General features: G+C 40.0%; 1 protein-coding gene across 1 annotated transcript in view; it reads left to right on the top strand.

Moving 5' to 3' along the window:
• Nucleotides 1–14230, top strand: part of LOC126159823 (sialin-like) — a 425200-nt gene that overhangs the window by 248067 nt on the left and 162903 nt on the right. The gene's annotated exons all lie outside the window — the stretch shown is intronic.

Raw genomic sequence — 14230 nt, 5'->3', positions numbered from 1 at the left:
TGTCAAGCGTATCCCACAAATGCTCAACAGGACTGAGTTCAGGACTATAAACAGGGCAGTTTAATATTTGAATCGCGTTGTCCTGTAACGTTCCCATGATGGCTGCTGGTGAATGTGCCGTCGCATTTTCCTACAAGATATACTGGACACCCATTACAACCGTAGTGGGCTTAATATGACTCAATACAATCTCTCTGGCAGAAGTGGAGCTGTGAGGACGGGGCGTGAGTCGTGCTTGGGTAGCTCAGTTGGTAGAGCACTAGCCCGCGAAAGGCAAAGGTCCCGAGTTCGAGTCTCGGCCCGGCACACAGTTTTAATCTGCCAGGAAGTTTCAATCTCTCTGAGCATTAAGTCAGCCTCTGAGTATCTGGAGGTCTGATCGGCTATCAATTGTAATCCCATCCCATACTATGACTGATCCGCAGTCAAATCTGTCCATTTCCTGGACAACTATCTGATTACAGCGTCCACTAGGACGACGATATACACTTATATGTCCATAGCAACGTGTTAGACGAAAGCGGGAATCGTCCGTAAACAATGCATTGTGCCTGTGAAGCAGACGCCAGTGTTTATGTTCCTCGGCAAATCGAAGTCGATCTCTCATATGCCTAGGAGTTAATCGAGGGACATAGTGAGGTCTTCTTCGTCTTAAACCAGCCTCTCGGAGTCCGTCACGTACTGTTTGCTCATTGTCACTGCAACCAGTTGCTCCTCACAGATGAGTTTCAGTGCACCGGTGGAGAGAACAATTAACCACATATCGGTCATCTCTGGCTGGTATTTTCCATTTTCTTACTTTTTCTGATTTTCCTGTGGGTTTGCCAGTTTCACGAAATCATTTTCAGACCCTCCCAACAACAGATACATTAAGTTATGTAGACACTGCACAAATAGTTCAACCTTGGTGCAGTAGTGTCATTGAACGAACACGTTCTGCCTCAGTCAGATGCCTCATGCTGACTGATGAAACATACACAAAGAGTACAGACACTTACTAGATGGTCGAGTGAGATACTACTAGTCCACTTCACTTCTTAGGCATAGCGCGACACATCTGAATACTGCTAGTAAGCCATATTTTCAAATGTTTCGAAGAGGATTGTTCTCATTATAAAAACACGTCGGAAGACTAAAAGCAACTGTATGTATCTTAATCGCGGACTATATACATGGCAGACTCTATAAAATTCTCGTCTATCTGTTTTGGTAGTAACACCAGTTCCCGCCAGATCACCGAATGTCGGGCTTGGTTAGCGCTTGGACGGGTGACCGTCCGAGTATGCCAAACCCTATTGGCAAGTGGGGTGCACTCAACCCTTGTGAGGCCAACTGAGCAGCTACCTGATTGACACGTAGCGGCTTCGGTCACGAAAACTGACAACGTAGAGTGGTGTGTTGATCACATGCCCTTCCATATGCACATCCAGTGACCTCTATCGGTTGAGGATGACACGGTACCGGAGGGACTTCCGAGGCCTGTCCGGACGAAGAGTCATTGTTTTGAGCAGTGTATTTTGGGACAACTCTGTGCAGCCACCAAGAACGTTCTTAGCTCAGAAAAAGGCGGTCAGACTGATCTCTGGCGTCACTTTGTTAACTTGATGCAGACCATTGTTCAGATGTCTCGGAATTCTAACCCTACAAAACCAGATTATATATACGGGATTTACTGCTGTCAACTTTGATTCATTCAGAAGGAACTGCAACATTCATTCAGTGAACATTAGACGGAGAAATGATATGCACTTGGACAACACCACCTTAAACAATGTATAAAAAGATGTGCATTATTTGACAGTTTTAATTTTTAATAGGCCTCCAGAAGAACTGAAAATACTGTGTGATATATCCCAAATATTCAAACTCTAAATTGGAAGTTTCCTCATTGCACTCTCCTATTCTGTACAGGATTTCCTCGCAGCAGTTGAGAACTTTTTCTTTTATATGTTACTCGTATACTTTATCATAACTTTTTTCGTAATATTAATGATTTACGAGATCTACCGCAGTTTTACTGAAACACATTTATTGTGTTTCGTTCGTTATAGCACGATGTTGTTCAGTTGTGCCAAATCATGATATGGGAAGTCTAGTAGTCATACCATACTTTTGTAAAGTTAGAGAGAAAAGCTGGTAATTTTTCCAATCGTGTGGCAGAAGCATGGCGAGCAGCAAGTGCCTGCGAAACGGTATGCTGTGTACAATAGACTAATAAGATCCTCATTTATTGTAAGATTTTGTACAGAAGATGCCCTGATTAAAACACTCTCTTATAAAATGAAAGTTATGGACCAATGGAATTTTATTAAATACTGTCTGACTATATTTTAGGAACAGTTAACAATGGGAACACTTTCTTTGCATATGGGCATAAATCAGCATTTACATGGAGCTCAGTGACAAAATTGCCTACCAGCAAGTTCATTACCTGGCTTATGAAATGCTTTTATGCCTCTTCTTACAGACAAAGCATCGGCAATGACCTACTTGGCTCAGATTGTGATCTTCATTCCTTTCCCCACAAATCACGAAATTATTAAATGTTAAAATAATAAATGGATCCTGTTGTATAGCCGACTGCTACGAAGGCCTCGACGTAAGTCACTTTCAGAAAACCTGAAAGTTTCATACAGAGACTCTGAGACTAATCGTGCCACTCAACAAATGAACGCCGACTTCACAAACAGCTCGTAGTGGATAAACACGTTTGATGGAGGCAAATGATCACGCAAGAGACTCTACTGCAGTGAAATTTGCATAGTACAGGAGCCATGGAGGTACAAAAAGCGGAATTGGCATGACGTCAAAACCTTGAAGCCATCTTAGTTGACCCAAAACATTACCTTCTCACAGAATACACTTGCGTTCACGCATAGACTCACGAAAAATTTCGGAACAGAAATATCACAACTTCGAACACACTTCATCAGGTTCTTTGTTGGTTGGTTGGTTGATTTGGGGGAGTGGATCAAACAGCTAGATCATCGGTTCCTTCGGATTAGGGAAGGATGGGGATGGAAGTCGGCCGTGCCTTTTCAGAGGAATCATCCCGGCATTTGCCTGAAGCGATTTAGGGAAATCACAGAAAACCTAAATGGGGGATGGTCGGGCACGGGTTTTGCACCGTCGTTCTCTCGAATGCGAGTCCAGTATGCTAACCACAGCGCCGCGTCGCTCGGTGGATCCTTTGTTGGCAAGTGTTTCATCATAAGTATAAAATACGGATTTCGCAGAAGAAAGCAAGTGAGTATTGTATGAATAAAATGATAGCTGCCTGCGGTAGTATGCTTCATTTGTTGAAATATTAGGAAGCGGAAGATTTTTCTTGTAATCCATGCGGATTACTTTCATAATCACAGATTTTCTGGGCATCAAACATCGGAACATTTAATCTCGTGAAACCTGCCTGCTTTCCTCTTATTTAGTTCATTTTAAGTAGCTAGATGTTGTTTCTACTTATTAAAAGTTTGTATCTGAGTTGCGTCTTTCTTGATGTTTATCTGTAAATCAAGTATAGGATAGTCGGCTCTAAATTTGTCACACACTGAACGTTTCAGTGCTGGAGTACCCAAAACTTACTTTGAATCAGTTGATTTTGTTCGTCTGATAAAGCGTTTGGAAGATTTTCCTCTGAATATAACACGTCTAACTTTCAAATATTAAGTTCTTCTGTAATATTTTGCTATCAAGAATGCTATAATGCGATTCCCGGCCTATGGGTAACTATTTACGGTGATACAGTTTAGATACGGGTTCTCCTTTGTTTGGCCCAGTTTTATATTTCCCTCTGGTCTTCATATGTGGTTTCCCAATAGTAGCCAGTGCCTTTTTAAGAGTAATAAGACGTCTGTTAGTAATACCATGCAATGCCAACAATGGTGGTCGACGTACCTAAACATCCTGTCTTTGTCTATTAATACGCACCTTACAGACATAGGAAATATGATATGTTGCTTCACATGGACTTTTGTTTGGTCTTCTTCGCATCACAGGATTTACGCTGATAAGTTCAGCAATGTGAATTTTTTGTATGATAGGAATTCCTTTGACTGAATTCCCTCATTAATCTATTCGTTTCTGTAAATGGAACATTCTGAAAACATTTCATTATAAACACTTACAATCGCCACGTGTAATCTGACTTATGGCTTGTAATCTTTTGGATCTACGCCCCCCAGTACTTTTCTGTTCTTTGTACTTTTATTCTGCACGGGAGCCGAATGTTCATCCTCATTCTCCGACATTTCTAATGTCTTCATTACACTTAAGAAAAGACTTCCTGCACAATCTCGGCAAAAGTAACTTATCGAGTAAACCTCCTTGTTCAGCCTACTTTGGGTGCGCAGTTGGAACTATTTTATGCCTTTTTTGCTTTGTTTCAGTACAGGCTTCAGAGCGTCTTGATCGTTTTTGCAAAAAACAAACCTTGCCAAGTTATAGTACTGTACTTCCACTTCTCTATGATATGGCATTAAGAACTAAGTTTTAAATTATTATGGACCTTGATCGTTATTCCCGTGCAGCCTTCATATATACATCATATTTCTTATTATGCACACTTACCTCCATGTTGGGATCTGAATGGTATAAAACATTCTTGCAAATTTGATCTTCTGTGCGATGGTTGAATGAATAAATGAAAGCAGAAGCCACATTGCATTTTAGTACTCGTATTATTGGTTTATCACAAATGTTGGTATAAGCTTCTCAAAACGAAATTCAAAAGTAAAGTCAAGCAGGTTATTCCTGAAAAACTGACGGAGAGAGGTCCTGGAAAGAAATATTCTGGGAATTGAAGTAAGAAGGCTGCTTTTAAAAAGATACATTAATTTAGTGTGAAAACCAAGTGTGAAGCTACATGCTATTAATTAAATCATTATTAATATATGTATGAAACACCTGTATAAAACTTTCGCTGTTACAGGCGTGCTCTCTGCATTCCATGCTGAGGGCGGCTTTTGTTACGGCTGTACTACTCGTCAAAGGCTGGTTCCTGTGCTGAGACATATAGTTGCGGCAGATATGAAACACTTATCATCCGATTTTTCGAAAACTACTCAGTAAAAAAAAAAAAGATTTTTGTACATCTCACTGTCTGATACCTTCACTCGACAGAGAACTGAATTTCTTTTCGTTATCCGTCATAGATACCACACTGCATGAAATTAAGTAAAACATTGCAAGACATTTTAAAGAGTTTGCAAAGGTAAACACGTATTGCTTAAACGTTGCGTATGGTTGATTTTACCTCATACATTGCAGTGAATGAAACGTAGATAAGATACTGAAATTTTATTTAAAATTTGGAGCAGAACGATATCTCATATCGTTCTCGAGTATTAGGTTTTATATCAAATGAAAGTATCGGACGACGCACTCATTCACGCCCGCGCGCATCGCAAATCATGTGGTCATAACAATCTTTATATCTCTTAAACGATATGATAAATACTCGAAATTTATTTACACGTCGTGATATGGGAGTAACTCGTCCACAACAGTAAGAGGTCGGTGGCTCAGGACGTATACAGACGTCCATGGTACTGTAGAAAATAGAAAGCGGGGCGCGCATGTATGTCCACAGTGTCTGGACAATGGCTTAGCGGGACGTGTATACCGGTCCTTAGCAGCGAAGCATGTACATGTTACAAAGGTTAGGCTATAAATCCTAAAAAAAGTGTTACATACTTGTTGAAGCAAAATATCCATTTTGCCGGGTCTAGGCCATTGATACCATTCCTTTATTCACAGTGTAATCTTTTGTACTAATTAATATAGGAGGTTAGTTTAAATGCTCATTAATATCATCAGAACAGCTATTTGTGAAATTTATTGAACTGTATATTACTTGAATATACTTTCAAAACTGAATTTATGGTTGTTTGCTATTATTGGTCACAAACTGTCTGACAATTCATAGATAACCTTTCATAGTGAGAAAATGTGTAACCTTCAGTGGCATTGGTGCACTGACAGTCTAATGAAGCAAGAACTCCGTCCTTCATGGAAATATGCAGTTCGGTTCCTTCAATATTCCAAATATCTTTAACTTTGTTGACATCCACAAGTCATGATAGCCTGGCTCGCATATTTCTTTCCTCGTTGTACACTTTTATGGGTTAACAGAGAAAACATAGGTAAGCATTTTTGCAAATGTGAACATCAAACGTGTTGTGCATACGATTTGAAAGTTGAAAATGTAACGACTAAGAATCAGTAGCAGCAAGTAAACAAGCGTTGTTTTCGTGATTCTAACTTTATCAGCTATCGATTCAAATGCAGTAAAAGAGAATTTAAATAGATTACGAAAGCATCTTTTTCACATCACATACTTTCCTCCCTCGTTATGTGAAATGCTAAAACAAAAAGAAAGTTACATTTACGAGGACAAATGCCTCTTCTTACTGGATCAAATACGCATTTAATACCACAAAAACGTCTGAAAGCGTCTTCTTGACACTAAGTTATTGGCGTAAGCACTGTGATATTTACTATTTAAAACCTGTAGCGTGCAAACGACAGAAACCAAGAACAAAAAAGCAGTCGTAAACAATCTCTATGCAAGCAATTGATTCCTAACTTTTAGGGTACCTAAAATAGCGGCTTCAAACAAGGTACACATTAAGTCTGTAGCGCCATCACCCTTATTTTTATCTCCATAACATGATCACATGGCATGTTAAATAGAATCGTTAAATCTCAATTATTTCAATTCAAAACACAGCTCATGATACACAGAAGAATATAATTAATTATGCATGAACCATGTGACATTCAGTCTTCTCCCCAAGGGAATACAGTCTAAAAGTTGCTTGTCACATATGTCAACGCGCTTTCTAACTCGCGAGAACATTGCTAACGTGTATTCCGTGCGCAGCAGTCGATGTCTGAGCTGAAGACGGTCATTCACAGAATACCAAAGTATAAGAATTACAAAATCCATGTTACGATACGGAAACAGAAAACGACAGCAGCGCACCAAGTGGCCTGGTAGTCAACTTTGAATACGAGAAAGAATGCCGCGAAAATCCGTATTTTTAATTCAAAATACGCGATTTGCATGAGAAACAATATTTTTCATCTATACTTCGTTGGTGGGCCTAGTAGTCTAGTTGTAAAGTTCCTGCAAAATGAAAAGTTTTTGAGACCTTGGAAAGTCGAGAAATCTCAATCGAAAACCAAGGTTAACTTCTCGCTAGCAGCTGACAAAATTTTGTAAATGTCACTGCGGTTGTGTTTTATCTGTAAAACTATTTATTTTAAAAATCTAATATTGCAATTTCGACCATGTGGGCCTTGATAAAAGTGAGTGGACATAATTACACCTTAGCACACGAAGCTGCATATACAGATCTAATCAACAACAGTACCATTGAAAACTTTTTAAATTTCACCACTTTTATGCTCGGCGCCACCGTGGACGTTTGACGTCGTGGGGAGATCGTTACACTCCATCCTACGCATATTTCACCCCTTCTTTTGACGTCTCTGCAATGAAGGGCAGAACCGCGACGCGGAGTCTTGAAATGACTCCGATTTCTTAAAGGTAGCCGAGGAAAACATTTTAGACATACCACAGCCCAGAATCAAGATGAAATGGCCTAGGGGGTGGCATAAATGTCGTCAGTGAAACCAGTCCTTCTCTCGGGGCGTTGACTACCACACATTTCGCGGTCGAAAACGACTATTCACTGTGTGACGAACAGCAGAACGACGTTCTTGATAACCTTTGACGCTACTGACACCCAGTTCTAAGCAAAATTGTGGGGGAGGAATACCACTGAACGTGACCACACCCCTCTGAAGTGTAGTGCAACAGTTTTCGCTCTGGTGTACAGGGTGGAAACGTTAGGCACCACTGAAAACCATTCGATAAAGTTTGAACGCTATCCAACGCTGCAGTGGGTGCTTATCCTTTTTCAGCCCTCTTGTCTCGCACTTTTCTGTGGCGTGATCAAAGAGGTTTGTGACTTTGATATAAGTATGAATAAAAGCACAAAGGATACTTCTAAGACGCTACAGTTCAGTAACAACCTTGGTGCCACCCATTCGCCTCTGTTGAGCACTTTAAAAATGTGCCCAACAGAGGCAACAATTGACTAAGTCTTGGCACTTGCAGAAAGGCACACCCTTCGACACCCTTCCAATTCCGGACGGTCTAGTAGAGGAAGTAGCGTAGCTTGCCTGCAGGCACCGAGGACTCTCGTGATGGGTTCTGTGTGTACAATTACATTTTTCAGATGGTCAACAAAGGTGAGCAGGAGACACCAAGGATGATTCTCGACTGGATGATCCTAGAGTCACTCTTTACCGTTTTATTCACGCGTATGTCATTACTGCACCCATCTGTGATCAGGTCAGGTGGGGCGAAACAGGAGGCCTGAAAAAACATATGCACCCATTGCTGCTTCGGATCACTTTCAGATTTCGTCGAATGGTTTTGAACGGTCCTTAGTGGTTCCACCCTGTACATCAGAGCAAAACTTGCCGTCGTACTGCACTTCAAAGGTGTACGATCACGTTCAATGATGCTGCTGGCCCACAATGTCCTTAGAGTAGGGTTGAATAGTCCGAGAGTGTCAGCAGTGCCAAAGGTTGTCGAGAACGTCGTCCTGTTACTCTTCGCACTGCAAATTGTCACTTTTGACCTAGAAATGTGTGGGAATCACCGCCACAAGGGAGGAGGTTATTTCATTGAGGCACCTATGCCACTCACGAAGGCCTTTTCGTGTTGGATCTGAGCGGTAGTGTGTCTGCAATGTTTTTCCCGGCCACCCATAAAAGATCACGTGAATTGAACGCTCGGCGTTGGAGTTTTGACCTCTTTAGCAGTGGTGTCAAAAGAAGGGTTTAAACGTACGTAAGACGTGACACATCCACGGGGTGAATTTGAGCAGAATTTTGGTGGAATTTGGTGCCAATGTGACAGCATTAACCCACCTTATACTCCATATCAATATCTGAGCTCTGACCTTTTTTTCGTATGTGATTACACCTTGTTGTTTCAAGGGCACATCGTAGGGCGCCATGCTTTTGTGCCACTATTAGAGGAAAGCTGTACCCACTTTTGAGACACATTTCAAACTTATGCTTCTCGATAGAAGACAATTACGGGGTTTCGAAAAAGTGACCGTTTAATTATGTTGTGCAGTTTACGAGTGCATCAAATATTTCGACAACTTGGTTAGACGAGATTCATGCGAAGAAAGATTTTGGCGAGACTATCTTCGAGTGCGCAATGTGGTGCATATATAATTCAGGTCACTGTATTTTCCACTTAATGGAACATAATATAGGGGAAAGGAGTCTGCTGATTAACACCACATCTGGGAGACGTACATCTGTACCAAGGGGTAAAAGAGACCTGGACGCAATGTGTTCACGCAGTATGCTAAACCACAGACTAGGAATTACCAGATTAAACATGCTCACGCTGAAGTATACTTTGTAAGACACTCATTACTGCATTAATTCTTATGCCCCATGACTCTTACAATAATAAAAGAAAGCGTTGTTAGCACAAACAGAACCAGAACAAAAATCACTAGTCATCTTCGGCAAACTTTGGAGGGAACAACAATAAAGCCAATGTTTCTACCGGAATTGACAGAAGAAACAACCTCAGTAATATTTATAGACGAGCAAAAGTTGGTGTTCTCCTTTCAAGACGAGAGAGATAGTGAACATCTGCTGCGCTCAGAGCAAATACATCTCTTTCGCACAATATAACACGGATATATATGCAAGCGGCTGGACAGTCATTGCTAGACAACAATATTACCTTGGAGTAACAGAAATGACATCGACGATTTTCCATCAAATGTAAAAATTGAAGAGTAGGTTAAAACAGTTACAAAGTCATCCAGGTATAAATAGGCTAGTTTCGATGGCTTAGTAACAGAATTTCATGTGATTTTATGGGACGTCGAAGGTGGCGTTAATGCGGAAGTACAGTGATATAATAACGGATATGTAACATTCATCTCAGTTCTCGGCGGGGCTGCAAGTTTTAAAACCGAAAATGCCGCATTGTAAAACCATGAACTAATACAAACCTATCACATCTCTTACCTCGGATTTGAGACAGATAGATCGGATCGTTAACTGAAAGACAATTCAACTTTCGAGCAGAATAACGTACGACATGAGAGTAATTCCACGTATATCATGACAAATGCTCTACTCGAATCCAAAGACATCATACCGTTGTGCGACCACAAAAATACAGTTTGACTTTTTAGATTAAAAAAAAATGCCTTTGACTGATGAAACCACAAATTTTTGGAACGAACAAAGCGAAAAATGGATTTCTGTGCGACTTTGTTAAGAGGTCGTACAAAAATGCACATTTAAAATTATTTGACAGCCGTCCCGATAAATAAATCTGTACGCCAGGGATGGCTCTCTTTTGAAGTCATATACAATAAGCGTAGAACTGTTACGAAGTATTACTGCGCACGATTAGACGGCAACTACACTTATATCGTAAAAACCTTATGTCTCACTCGCTTACATCAACGTCATAATGAACACGAAGAATGAAGCGGCACGAAAAATAATCACCAACTATATTCCCATTAAAGGGGCCGCACTGAATGAGAATAAATCGAAGATCATGCTAGTGGGTCCGAATTATGACAGAAAATAAATAACATGGTTACAGAAAGTGGATAAAATGAGACAATAATGTTTCTAATGCCGCACCCACGGGGCTTTAAGAGCTGAGATCACAGAGTTAATACAATTCGAGCAACGTGCAGAAATATAAACACCGTACTTTCGATCGAGTAGAAAGGACGCTGTTCACTGACAGATGGTGCTTAGTAAGATGTTCCGCATCGCCGCGTTAGTACCGATCCGAAAGAATACAGCTGTATAGATGATAATCACTGTATACTGATTTGTCTGGTGAAAAACTGTCTTTAAGATCCCAGTTTCCAATTATAGCTTTGTAATGCACTGACCGGGGTTAGGTACCAAAGAGGTTAAATCACAATACACTATTTTGTGTACTAACCGAACCAGTAAGATAATGACGCAGTTCACAGCACAGTAATGAAAATTCTACTCAGTAGATTTGGGTCGATAGGAAATACTGCTCCAACAGATATCGATACGATAACTGTGAAAAGAGCGGTTAAAAGAGCGGTCGTGTTATTTTCAACTAAGCAGCGTGAAACACCGGAGGACCTCAACACCAGAAATATTTACGAGTATTTGAGAAGAAGAGAAAAATTCAAATCCGATTGAAGGTAATTACATTAGTATAAACTGGCAGACTGTCTGGATAAATATTAGCGACCTCAAACCAGATACAAAAACAATTTTCATAAGGCATGATACAGTTACAAAAAAGATATCAAAGAGTAGAAAAATTCCGTGATGTGAACGTAAGGAATACCCCTTACTAGAGACAATGCAGAACAGTTCAAACCTTGTACCACAGATTAATTTCAGGTCGCAAAATAATAATACGGAACTGGGCAAGGACGATACTTGCGACGATTATCAGTAATATTAAGTGACTTAATTAACCAATTTCCTAAGCTAAAGTAACAATTACGCATAGGTTCTTGAAAATTATATATTTTTATAATTTAAAACAAGAAACTTCTACAGTATAGAAATATGTTAAATTTGTAGCATATGAAACCCGCATCCTAATGAATTACGGTTTCAACAATTTCGTACGTAATTCTCTACCTCAACGACGAATGATTAGCAGATTGTACATATCACCGTGTGAGAGATTTAAAACTTAGTATGCCCTAACGTTAATTAATTTTCACATACTATCGTAGATGCTTTTGTTATAAAAACTGAAAACTGAACTCCTCCCGTACAGGCCATGAAGGTCCAAAGGTACCGACTGGCCGGCGTGTCATCCTTAGCCCACAACTGTCACTGGATGTGGATATGGAGGGGCATATGGTCAGCGCACCGCTCTCCCCGCCGTATGTCAGATTACGAGACCGGGGCCGACACTTCTCAATCAAGTAGCAACTTAGTTTGGCTCAAAGGGCTGAGTGCACCCAGCTTGTCAACAGCGCCCGGCAGACCGGATGGTCACCCATCCAAGTGCTAGCCCAGCCCGGCAGCGCTTAACTTCGGTGATCTGACGGGAACCGGTGTTACCACTGCGGCAAGTCCAGTGGCCGCTTTTGTTATAAATAAACATAAAAGCTTGTAGACCAGAGCACCACAGCTGTTAATAACCATCTCGGTGATTAAGAAGCCGCTTCAGCGGTGTATAATCTTTTTATCATCGGACCTCAACCGGTTTCGTGGCACTGAAAACCACATCATGAGGTGAAATCTGCATAATAATGAAAGATGAAAGAGTAACAATCCCTAAAATACCACTACCATGAAAAATTTTGAAGAACGTTTAAAACACGTAAAACAGAGAAAACAATACTCATCTAACTTTGTCATAAGGGGTAAGTGGCCCGGAACATCGAACCGAACATTCGTTGTCAGACGAAATTAATAAAGCGCTAAATGGCGGTACGTCAATGAATCAAAATGGGGCGGACATAGGGATCGAAGTCCAAAATGGGCGGTGGAGACTAAACACACTACATCACGCCAGTCAATTGTTAGTCTCGACCGACCATTTTGGACTTGGATCCCTACGTCCGGCTGATTTTCATTGATTGACGTACCACCATTTAGTGGTTTATTAGCTTGGTCTGAAAACGAATATTGGCTTCTATGTTCCGGGATACTTAACTCTTATGACATTTATGTAACTAAAATATTCTGCCTTTTACGTGTACTTAAAAGTTCTTTAAAATTTTTTGATATTAAAGGATATTTTAGGATCTGTTACTATTTCGTGATTCATTATTATGCGGATGCCACCTGAGGATGTGATTTTCAGTGCCAAGAAACCGGTTAAGATCTGATAATAAAATGATTAAATGCAACTGAAGCGTCTTCTTAATCCCCAATATATAAACAAATGTTAGTTCATACGGTTCCACGGCTGGTGTTATTTTGGATAAAATAATTTTGGGTATTGGGCCGTCGAGCGACTTGCTGCTGTCTTCTTTAGAGCGGTTCACGAGTATACAGCAGTGAACTGCCCTGAAGACGACCGCAGAAGTCACTCGAAAAGTCGGCAATTTAGCTGTTTTTGTAATTTACAATGATGTGGCTCAATAAATAGAAAATTTTGTCGAAATTTGTCTTAATTTTACGTACAACATAGTTTCAGTTCCTCACCAAAAAACAAACTTTTTTCTTTTCTTTTCTTTTTTTCTTTCTTTCTTTTGGAGAAATAAGATTTTATCGCTGCATATTCTCAATTTTTTTAAGAAGAAAAGGAAGCACGATTTTGGTTTCGAATGAACCGAGATTTTAGTATTTAAAAGAAAAGATTTTAGTTTTCTGAAGTAACAAAATTTAATTTAGGATATGGAGAAAAAGAAGATTTATGAAACTTGTAACAATAAAGATTTTACCATTCCCACTTAAGAAAAGTGATTTTTCTCACAGCACTAAATCCAGAACCGAGCCTCGGTCTGGCTTGAATCTTCAACAGTCACGACTTATTTATTAGATATAAGCACATCCGAGCTGCTTGCACTGATACTATACCATGTCAGTACATCATCACTGATTTCATCCTCAGCGAGTCAATCTGTAGATATCTCGTTTGAGTGCGTTAGATTCGTTTAAAAAAGTATTATGATTAACCCTTGCAATACCAAGGCGGTGTGGGGGAGGGAGGGGGGGAGAGGGAGGAGGAATGCTTCGCGCCCACTTTTTGAAAATATTGTAAACGAGTCAGTTATTTTACATTTTAGATCTTTAAAAGACATGTTTATTGTTTCTAACGAATTCTTCTATTTCATTCGATAAAAGTTTTAAACTTTTCAGTTAAACTTAACCTAAAAATTCTCAGTGGCAGATGTCACTTTTCCCAATGAACGTCATATTGCATAGCGCCAGGTTCAGGACTTTAATGAAATATCAATAGATCTTTAGAAAAAATATTGTGAGTAAAGTCATCAAAAATCAACGCATTTTGGACGGACTGAACTTTTTTAGAGTGAGCATAAAGTAATCCCCCTCCCGCCTCCCTTGCTAGGACACATTAATGAAAACGTGTTGACGTTCCTAAAAGTGTGCTGAATGATGTTTTCATGTTCTGCACCCTAATAACACATCGGCACCCCCTTAAAAAGTATATTTTAATATAATCAACAACAATTAACGAATT

The sequence above is a fragment of the Schistocerca cancellata genome, chromosome 2 (genome assembly GCF_023864275.1).
Source record: "Schistocerca cancellata isolate TAMUIC-IGC-003103 chromosome 2, iqSchCanc2.1, whole genome shotgun sequence".
Classification (NCBI taxonomy): Eukaryota; Metazoa; Arthropoda; class Insecta; order Orthoptera; family Acrididae; genus Schistocerca; species Schistocerca cancellata.
The sequence above is the reverse complement of the archived record's forward strand: the minus strand, read 5'-3'. Positions and strand labels throughout refer to the sequence as shown.